The 9,807-nt window shown below is 56.2% G+C and overlaps 1 long non-coding RNA gene across 2 annotated transcripts; it reads right to left on the minus strand.

The window, feature by feature from the left end:
• Positions 1-5,835: 5,835 nt before the first annotated feature.
• Positions 5,836-9,090, minus strand: LOC118146941 (uncharacterized). 2 transcript variants are annotated; one of them, XR_004733117.3, is made up of 2 exons: positions 8,536-9,090; positions 5,836-7,661 (listed from the first exon to the last, which is right to left on the minus strand). It is a non-coding gene; the product is annotated as an uncharacterized LOC118146941 (long non-coding RNA). The 2 variants fall into 2 exon arrangements; XR_008476127.2 differs by having other exon boundaries at positions 8,020-9,090.
• Positions 9,091-9,807: the final 717 nt, after the last annotated feature.

Genomic DNA, 9,807 nt, shown 5'->3' on the forward strand with positions numbered 1-9,807 from the left:
TGCCAGGATTGAAGCCTTTCCTGAGAACAGGCCCCCTGTCCCCACACTTCTCCGTGGCGTGGTGGAACTGAGTCCTGTGTCCGGGGCTGCCCCAGCCCACACTGCACATTTGCGTCCCGCGGGGCAGGCCAGACCCAAACCCCACGCAAACCATTTCTGCGTCACCCCTCTCTCCAAACACTTACCTTCTCTGACTTAGCACAAACAGCTAGAAGGTTCTGAGGACCAGGCGGGGATTCCTGTTTAAGGGGAGGCACCATCCTCAGAACAGTCCCTAAAAGGCTGCAGACAGCAGAGCGAGCTCTGGGTGTGGAGAGGCCTGAGCATGGCCTGTGGGAGCCCAGAGACGCTACCTAACCTGGTTGCACCCTGGCTTCCAGCACAGAGATGTCTTCCCAACAGCCAAGTGGCCTTGGACAAGCTATTCCGGCTCTTGTGGCTTCAGTTTCCTCCTTACTAAGGGGACAATAAGTACCCAGGGGCCAGGTGTGGTGACTCACATTCGTAACCCCAGCACTTTGGGAGGCCAAGGCAGGAGGATCACTTGAGGCCAGAAATATAAGACCAGCCTGGCCAACACAGTAAGACCCCATCTCTGAAATAAAAACAAATAAGTAAGTACCTTGCAGTGTATTGTGCGGATTGAAAAGCCCTCAGCATAGGTAAATAATCTGACCTAGGAAGACCTGTGCCAATACCATATGACAAAGAGGAAAAGAGGCCAGCTCCTGAGCTGGGTTTTAGCGCCGCGGTGTACTGTGCCTCTAGCATCTGGAGCAGGAAGGAGCGCGGGCGGGTGGCCCGAGTGGGAGCACCATGGTGCTTGTAGGCAGCAGACGGGCACTGTGTTCTTTTTTCCTGCTTTGTAAGTTTTATTTGAGGTTCAGGGGTATGTGCAGGTTTGTTGTACAGATAAAACTGTGTCACAGGGGTCTGTTGTACAGATTACTTAGTTACCCAGGTACTAAGCCCAGTACCCAACAGTTGTTTTCCCTGCTCCTCCCCCTCCCTCCCTACTCTCTCTGAGCCCATCACACTCATCATTACATCCCACTTACAAGTGAGAGTGTGCCGCACTCGGTTGTCTGTTTCCGTGTTAGTCCACTAAGGATGACGGCCACCAGCTCCATCCATGTCCCTGCAAAGGACATGATCTCATTCTTTTTATGGCTGCACAGTATTCTGTGGTATATATGAACCACATGATATATATGTACATATGTACCACGTGCATGTGTGCACACATGCGTGCCCACACACGTGTGATCTCAAATCACTCCCATCCCAACCTGACACCCACCAAGCCCTGCACACAGTGGGTGCCGAAAGAATCATTTATGGCCACTCCCAGTGGCTCTGACATCTGCTTAGAAAACATGGGCCTGCACCTCCCGACCTGGGTCTTTAAAGGTTGCCTGTGAAACGCATATGAGAGGCACAGACCATGAAACCTGCCAGAGCAACAGCAATGCAGCAGGTGATGGGCTGCAACGGGGCTCTTCATGGTCCACAGAGGAGGTCCCGCTGAGGGCGGGAGGCGGCACTGGTGCGCTGAGTGTGTGAGCAATCATGACCCCTTCTGAAATTTGCCACAAGAAATAAACAGTGCCCCTTAGCAAGTCTGTTTCCCAAGCAGTCTCAGAGCGGCGGTGTTTTGGGAAACGCTGAGGCCTGGGAGGGACGGGTCCTGACCTGCTCCATGGACATATTTTTGTCCTATCGCATGTGTCTTATTGTCTGGATGTGTTGTGTTCAAGTCTCGGCTCTTCCTTAAGGCCTTCAGAACCTCTGAGAGGGGATTTTGAGTGGGCTGACCTGGAACCCCACACTCCCCTGGCAGCTCCACCAAGGTCCCCTCTTCCCCAAGCCTCCCATTGTCTGCAATGCCCAGAGCAAGCCCACTGCACAGGCCCCAAGCACTGGGGGTCCTGCCTTCTCCCACTCACCCTCCACATCCAAGCCGGTCTGGCACCTTCATTCCACCACCACTCTCTGTGGTCCCAAAGCCTCACAGGGCCCTCCACCCTACTTCAATCACAGGGGTCCCACAGGGCCACGTGACTGTCATGGGCACTTCCACTGCCATCTGCGTTCCTCACGTTGCCTGGGGCCCCCTCTTCCAGCCTATCATTTCCTCCCCAAACCTCTGAGGTCGCTTTCATTTGAGGGTGGGCAGTGCCACCACTGTCCAGCCCCTGTTTCCTGCCCAGATCACGAAGCAGGAGTGTCATGAAGACTTGTCCCTTCCTGGAGGAATCACCGTACTAAAACACGACAGCATTTCTGCTCCTCACTGACGGGCCCAGAACAGCAGTCCCAAGGTCCGGGCATGTGGGTGAGCAGGGCTGAGTGAGGTGCGACTGGCATCTCAGTGTACACTGCACTGCACGTGGCCAACCTCACAGCACGTGACACAACTGGCTACTTCAGAGCTGGAACGAGCACTCCTGGAAAGTGAAGAGTCCTTTGTCAAGCAGAGAAAAATCCCTTCAACTTTTCCATCTGATGAATTTTGACTTAGTAGGTTTTCTTAAAGCAGAGGGCACCTGCACAGCATCCAGTCATACCCAGACTTTAGGCAAATCCACCTTCCACCCGGGGGTGGACATTTTTATAAAGAATTCCTTTGTATAAGTTTCTGGTTCCAAGAATATCCGTTTCTTTGGGAGCCTGTGCGTCCGCATCAGCGAAGGCCTCAGCATTGTTTCCGTGACACTGTCCTTTCCTGGAGAAGATGTGCCTTGCATTCTTCCATTTCTGATTTCAAGCAGAAAAGTGCTGATGAGTCAGACATCCACAGTGGAAGGCAGAGAATGGTGTTACCAAGCAAAACTGCAGAGGCGGGACTGGGGTACAGGGAGACACAGGACCCCTCAGATCCTCACCTCACCAGGCCGCACAGGCTCTGCAGTTCTGGCTCTAGTTCTGCGAAGGTCTCGAGGAGGCCTCACACCTGGCACCTGCTCTATCCAGCCCAGGCATCCAGGCACCAGCACGTGGCCCCTGGACACACCTGCTGAGTATTTAGCTGAGGAAGCCACATGGCCCAGCTTGAGAATGAGACACTCACTCTGCTCTCTGACGCTAGCTTTCATCCTGGAGACTGTGCCTAAGCTGATTCTAATCTATTTTACTTTTGTGCCTCTTCTGTCCCTGACCTGCCCTGACAACCCCAGTGGGATCAGTGGGCCAGCAGCTCAGCGCAATCGGTCACAGAGAAGACGCCCATCCTCAGCGAGAGCGCGAGCTACCCGGCCTGTACTGGGTCCTCTTTGTCCCCTGCTCAGCGGTCAAGGACCTTGTGGTGAAGGCCTCCACACAAACGCAGCATCCTGCGGAATTCAGTCCGGCACTTTTGCAGAGCTTGGAGCCAAGACAAACGGCATTTGTGATCATGAGAGGCCAAGAACCATGGAAAAGGTTCCATCAGAGTTGTGCCCGCTTCTGAAGCTTCTCTGAACGTGTCCTACAGAGCAGCTCCACAGCCAGGAAGTGCGGAGGGGGCGTCCCCGCATCCGGCGCGCACACAGCCAGCCCGCGGGGCTCCCATGCGGGCTTGTCCGGGACACAGAGGGGCCGAGAGCCGAGACGCGGACACGGCATTTCTCACGCCAGGAGCTTCCAGCGCGCGCTCCCCTCCCAGCCTCTGCCCTGCAGGCCGAGGGAAGACCGCGGGGTCCCGCCGGGGACTGGGCGTCCAGAAGGCCTCAGGTCTACCCCCCCCGCTCCGCCCCTGCAGGACGCCATGGCCAGGGAAGCGGTTCTGAAATTCGTTGTGGGGTTTCGCCCAGGCCGGTCCTCCGGCTCCCACCATCCAGTGGCGACGCCGGGCCAGACCTGGTGACCGCCAAGGCGTTACAGCCCCGGGCGACGGCGGGGAAGCGGCCAGTCCTCCGACTGCGAGGGGGCCGCGGGAACACAGCCCACCCCCGGGAGCGAGCGGGACCCCGGCCTGGAGCCTGATGCCCAAAGCCCCCCCTCCCCGCCGGCGCCGCCCACCCGGGGGTGCCTGAGCCCCGCTGGGACCCGCGCCGAGCCCTGGGACCGCCCTGGGGCGGGACCGACACGGTGGGGGCAGCGAGGACCGGTCCTCCCAGCGGAGTGGAGCCCGGAGGCGGGGGGGCCCCCGTCCGCCCACGGACCCCGCCGCCGCGCTAATTAGGAAACTGCGGGGCGGGATCCCCGCGCTGCCGCCCCCCGCGCCTGTGGCCACATTCTTTTCACAGCCACCTCCCCGCCTCCATTTGGCGCTCGACCTCTGAGGTCGCGGAAACGCCGTGAGGACAGACTGGGCCGGGGCGTGTGAAATGAGGGTGCCCAGAGCCCCTGCATGTGGGGTCCCCCGGGCAGACGCGCCTCGAGGCCAGCATCGCAGCCGGTGGGTGCGGACGCAGAGAACGTGCCAGGACTCAGAAGTTGGGGTCCTCCCTGCGGTTCCACCCACCGCACCCCTAAGCCTCACTCGCCCCAAAACGCGCCCGAAACGGCCTCGACGGGGTCTCGGGGTCCAGCGATCCTCTTAGCCTCCACTGGGCGCCCCTCCCAGAGCGCCCCTGGGACTCCCCCGCACGCGCACGCGCGCACTCACACGGACGCGCGCGCGGGCAAAGGCTCGTCCCCAAGCTCAGGCAGCCCGGGCAGGCGCGGGGGGCGGGGCGGACGGAGGGAAGCGAGGGGACAGGAAACGCCGTTAATTGAGGGGAACGCACACGCACTGCACCGGCGGCCTTTGATGTGCGCCTCCCAGCCCGGCCCCTCCACGCCGGCGAGCCCACCCGGCGTGCGCCCCTCTCAGCCGGTGCTCCCGTGAGCGCAGGGCCGGCCTGAGCGCCGAGGACGCGTGGCATCGATTTCCAACGAGCAGGAGGCTGTGGGCTCACTCTGTCGCCAATATGGGACAGCGCGCATGGAGCCCTTTTTGTTTTTCCCCTAACCCCAGGGCCTCCCGGGGTGGGTCGGGAGACCGAGAGCTGCGGGGGATGACCACGCTGACCGCGGGTCCTCATGGGGAGAGGCCGCCTTGCCTTGACCTAATGTATGTACACATATAAATACAGTGCTCGTCCAAATGACATTCCACTCACTCTCCCTCCCCCTCTTTTTTTCTTTTCATCATCAGCAAATAAAGATTAGCCGGGAAGATTATAGAAAGCGTTTTCAGGCTGGCGCTGATCTTTATTCCAGGGGCTTTGTGATGATATTGATGATGATGATGGTCAAGTGGACAGTTTGATTTTTGTGTTTGGAGCTAGTTATAAAGAATCAATATTATATCAAGGGGTAACTTTCGTGATAAAGGACTTTAACCACTCTGGCTATTCATCATAAGTCTGTAGCAAGCAGATAGGTCAAAAGAAATTATATTGCACTAAAGAGTGAGTCTTCTTATCTCTCCCATACCAGGGGAATAAGGGACAAGCCGATCGATACAGTAGCTGCTGTATACTTCTTGCAATTATCAATAGCTGATTTCGCCTTTTGAGGCCTGCATGTATTAATGCAAGCTAATAATAATCGTTTGAGCCTCCCTGTAGGCAAGGAGTCAAAGTTTTAACTTGCTCGCATCATTTATGCAATCATACGTGCTGAAATGCCCGTCCTGGTCACACGCTGCCAGAGCCACGGTTCAGCCATCAGGGGAGAAGTCCTTCACCGCCGTTTGCATCCCTCCGTGCGAAGGCGACCGTGAGCTGATGTTTCTGTGTATGCCATAAAAAGCCAAGGAATGTTTGCCTCTGATGCCTAAGGTGAAGCTACGGTGTCCTGGAAAAAACATTCAGGAATGCTGCGGAGCACACAACCAAGATGAACTGACACACTCCACACCGGCTCGCATCTGTTAAAAATATTTAGGCGTATTTATTTATCTCCATAGCTCTGAAAGCAAAGGACTTCACAGCAGTTGTATCCAGTGCGGACAGGGCAGTTAGCAATGTGCTGGTTTATTTACGTAGAACATTTTATTTTTATGGGAAAAGTCATCTTCAAGTAGGCGAACACAGGATTGGAAAAAGCGTTTTTAAAAATCCATAAATATAATTTTTGGCTACATGTTTTCTAGCCCCCCACAATGTAATAGAAAAAGCAACGTCTTTATAATTGGCACTTGACATGCTGTTTGCGTTGGGCTGTGGCACACCAAGCACAGATTTCCTGTTGATGGAAACATTTATCATCCTGATTGCCCCAGAGTGGCAGGTGGTGTTATCAATTACCTCTTCTTACCAATAATAATATTAGTATGGTAATATCTTTGCTCAAGTGAGAACCAATTAGCAGTCACTTGTCACAGCATTAAAGGCACAAAATCATGCTGGATTTAACCCTAAGAACCTAAAACAAAACTTGGGGGTTGGGGAGGAACCAGAGAGGTGTCCAGAGAGCAGAAGAAAGGAACTTTGGGTGGGGGGAGGAGTGATAGAAGACAGAAAAGGAAAGGCCTCATATTTGAATACTTTTTTTCATTAAGTGGTTGGGGAAAATAAACACTTGTAAACAAAGCGTCAAATACACCGTAGGTACAGCTAGCTTCTGTGACTCTGAAGCCAGGTAGCTTCAATACACTGTGACTGCGATGGTGAATTAGAACCAACTATTCAACTTCCAATCAGTCTTGCAGATAGGCTTTGTTTTATTTGAATAAATGATACGGATTGAACCAAACGCCTAATTATATGTTTCACTAACGTAAAATATACAACATTAATTTGTAAATAATATTAGACAGACAAAATAATAATGTGTCACCTCTTAAGATGAAAAGAACATTGCAAGAGGAAAGACAATTAACAAATTAGATTTAATTACAGGGAAGAAAAGCAACTTTTGTTTTTTCGAGTGTTTAGGTATGACAGTATTAATAGACAGTGGTCATGTGGTGACGCGTGTGTGTGTCTCACTCCCTCCGAGTCTGCACCGCACAGGCACACTTCCCAGCGTCCCTTTAACATGGGCACGACCAGAGAGCACATCCTGCCTCATCTGTGAAAATATTCCATGGACACATTGTCACTTCGCAATGTATCTATGGTTGCAACTCAGGCTCACGATACAAGCGCTTTTATTAAAAGTTGCCGCACTGAATAAGAGCAATTAAAGAAAAGTTTCTGATCCGAGTGCAGGGAAGGAAAACAAGGAGGAACAAGCCAGTCAGGAAGTCGCATGCCTTTTGTCTTCTACCTTTGCTTTGAAATAAAAAATTGATCTTGTTCACTTAGGTCAATTTTTAAAAGGGTACGCCGCAGAAATTACTCGTGCGCACCATTTCAGCTGTGGGGACATTCGCACAGGTTTCCGCTGCACGCACAGCCTCCCAGGCCCTCTCCTCCAAGGTTCTGCCGGATCTTCCAACGAAATCCCAGAGCCCAGCCTGCGTTGGGGAGCCCGCAACTCTCCGGTTCTCTGCACCCCACGCCGCCCGGAACCCGGGACAGCGCCCACGCCGGACTGGGCCAAGGGCATAGCTCGCACCCTGCCTTCATGCCTGGTTCACTTGCGTCCACGGAAGCGCCGTGCCAGCCTCCTCCATCTCCCACTCGCGCATGACACGGCGACCCGCGCGACACTTCTGCAATCTGAAGGCTTGCTTCTTACAAATAAAGGGCCAGAGCCTCACGCTTGCCTTCGTTGAAGGGACTTAGGAGATCCTCCCACGTCCACACCTTGTAGGAAATGCAAAACATATCGATGACATTAAACAGTTGCGTTTGGAAGCCCCAGAAAGACCTCAGGAAACCCTGCCAGTTTGTTGGAGAGAGGGGTGCGGGACAGGGGGCGCGGGCCTTACGCCACAGAAAAGGTGGGCGCAGCGCGCTTAAAATGACCCACTGAGGAGTTGGTGCCGCCGGGCCCAGAGGCTGCGAGTCCAGCTGGCTCTGGACTTGCTCCACAGGCGTCAGACGCAGTGGGAACCTCAGTCTCCTGCTTCTCCCCAATGTGTGTCGGTTAAAAAAAAAAAAAAAATAGAATAACCAGTAGTAGTGGTAAGGAAGAAAAAAAGAGAAGAGTGACATGACTAACCAGGCCATGAAAGCTAGGACACCTTCAACCCCATCTCTGGCCCACCAGCGGTCTCGAAAGTAGTCTCAGATCCCTGCCTTTCCGCTGCAGCTCTGCGACTTCCCCAAACTCTTTAATCCTGTAAATTCTGCCAGAAACTCGCATTCTCCAAGCTGCTTTCCCGCCTCCCCGCTGCGTTCCTTTTTTCTCTCCCCACCCGCAACGTCTCTTTGCCCCTCTTTTCTCAGAAAAATTCGTGCTCCCCCCGCCCCCCGCCTCCGCACGCCCCAAAGCCCAGGCTGCAAACTTTTCCCCGCCTGGATGCCGGAGCATCCCCCCAAAGCCTGAGCATCTGCAAAAGTTCGCAGCCTAACCGCGAGATAGAAACATTTCCCCCGTAGCTTAACTGGAAAAGCGCCTTCGATGTGTATGTTAAACCGGATAACTCGAGATTTCAAACATCTTTTATTTGTCTGTCTTGAAAAAAAAATAACCCAAATGAATACGCCTGCCACCAAAAGGCAAAATGAAACCAACCTTAAGGGTGTTTTAGTTTTTCTTTTTTTCCAAAAGTGGCGATGGGGATGTTTGGAGATGACCCCAACCTGCGCCCTCTCTTCCTCTAAGACTCTCCAGCGCTTTTCCTGGAACCCAAAGCTCTGACTTCGTCAAACTTACACAATTAAAGGCGGGCGGGAGAACGCGGGCTGGGAAGCAAGCAAGCGGGAAGATTCTAGAATGGAAGGCAGCCCGCCGAGCGCGGCGAACCGCGCCAGGCCGGGGTCCGATGGAGCAGGCGGGGATTCCTCCCCCAGGCAGACCCCCCGCCACCAGCCCTGCCTGGAGCTGGCGGCCCTCGGAACACCCCGGGCCGGCCGCTCGCCGCTGGCTTCCCCCAGCGAACGACTCGGGAAGCTCCAGGAGGCCATCTGTGCTGACGCTTCGCACCAGTCAGGGCCACTTGCAAGGGCAAAAATCAGAAATTTAGGAAATGAAAAAAGGCGCACTAGGGCGACGGGCACTGTCGCGGGAGCGGCGGCTACCGGGCCTGGGACACATTCTGGCTGCCGCTCGGGTAGGGAGGACACGGGCGGGAGAGCGCGCGGCGGGTGCACGGCCACGGGTGGGAGTGCGCGCCTGTGCACGCGGGGCGAGAGCGCGTGCGTGCGACCGCGGGCGAGGGGGCGAGCGCCGGTGCAGGGAGCGCGCCGCGCCAGCTGCCCTGGGGGCGTGGGGCCGATCCGAAAGTGCGCAACCCCTCACCTGGCCCCCAGGTCATCCCCGAAATCCCGGGGACACGGTGGGCCACGCGCGGGACTTTGGTGGAGTTGGAACTTTCTATCGCGATCGCTGCCCACTCCGCGGGCGCCTGGGCCACCGCGCTCGTGGGGAACAGGGACTGGGTGGGGATACCGGGGCCTTGCGGTCCCCTCCCTCTCCTGCATTTAAGAGGCCGCCGCCGGAGGAGAGAAGAGGCCCCGGCGGACTGGCGCGGGCGCGAGGCGGCCCCGGTGGCTGCGGCGGGCGGGGCGGGCGCTCAGGAGTCGGTGGGGTCCGCGGGTTGGGGGGCGGGGAGAGGGGGGAGCGGAGGGGAGGGGGCACGCAGGGGAGGGAGGGAGAGGGAGGAGGAGCCGCGCGGCCAGCGCCGCTTCCGAACCGGAAAGTTGGTCTTGCCGAAGTCCTGCCACCCCGGCGTGCGCACTCCGCTCCGCTCCGGCCGCGAGACTCCGAGCCGGGCCGGCCGCCGTGGGAGCCCGCGGAGGGGACGCGGGGCCGTGCGAGAAGGTCCGGAGAGCGGGGGGCACCTGA

The sequence above is a fragment of the Callithrix jacchus genome, chromosome 13 (genome assembly GCF_049354715.1).
Source record: "Callithrix jacchus isolate 240 chromosome 13, calJac240_pri, whole genome shotgun sequence".
NCBI lineage: Eukaryota > Metazoa > Chordata > Mammalia > Primates > Cebidae > Callithrix > Callithrix jacchus.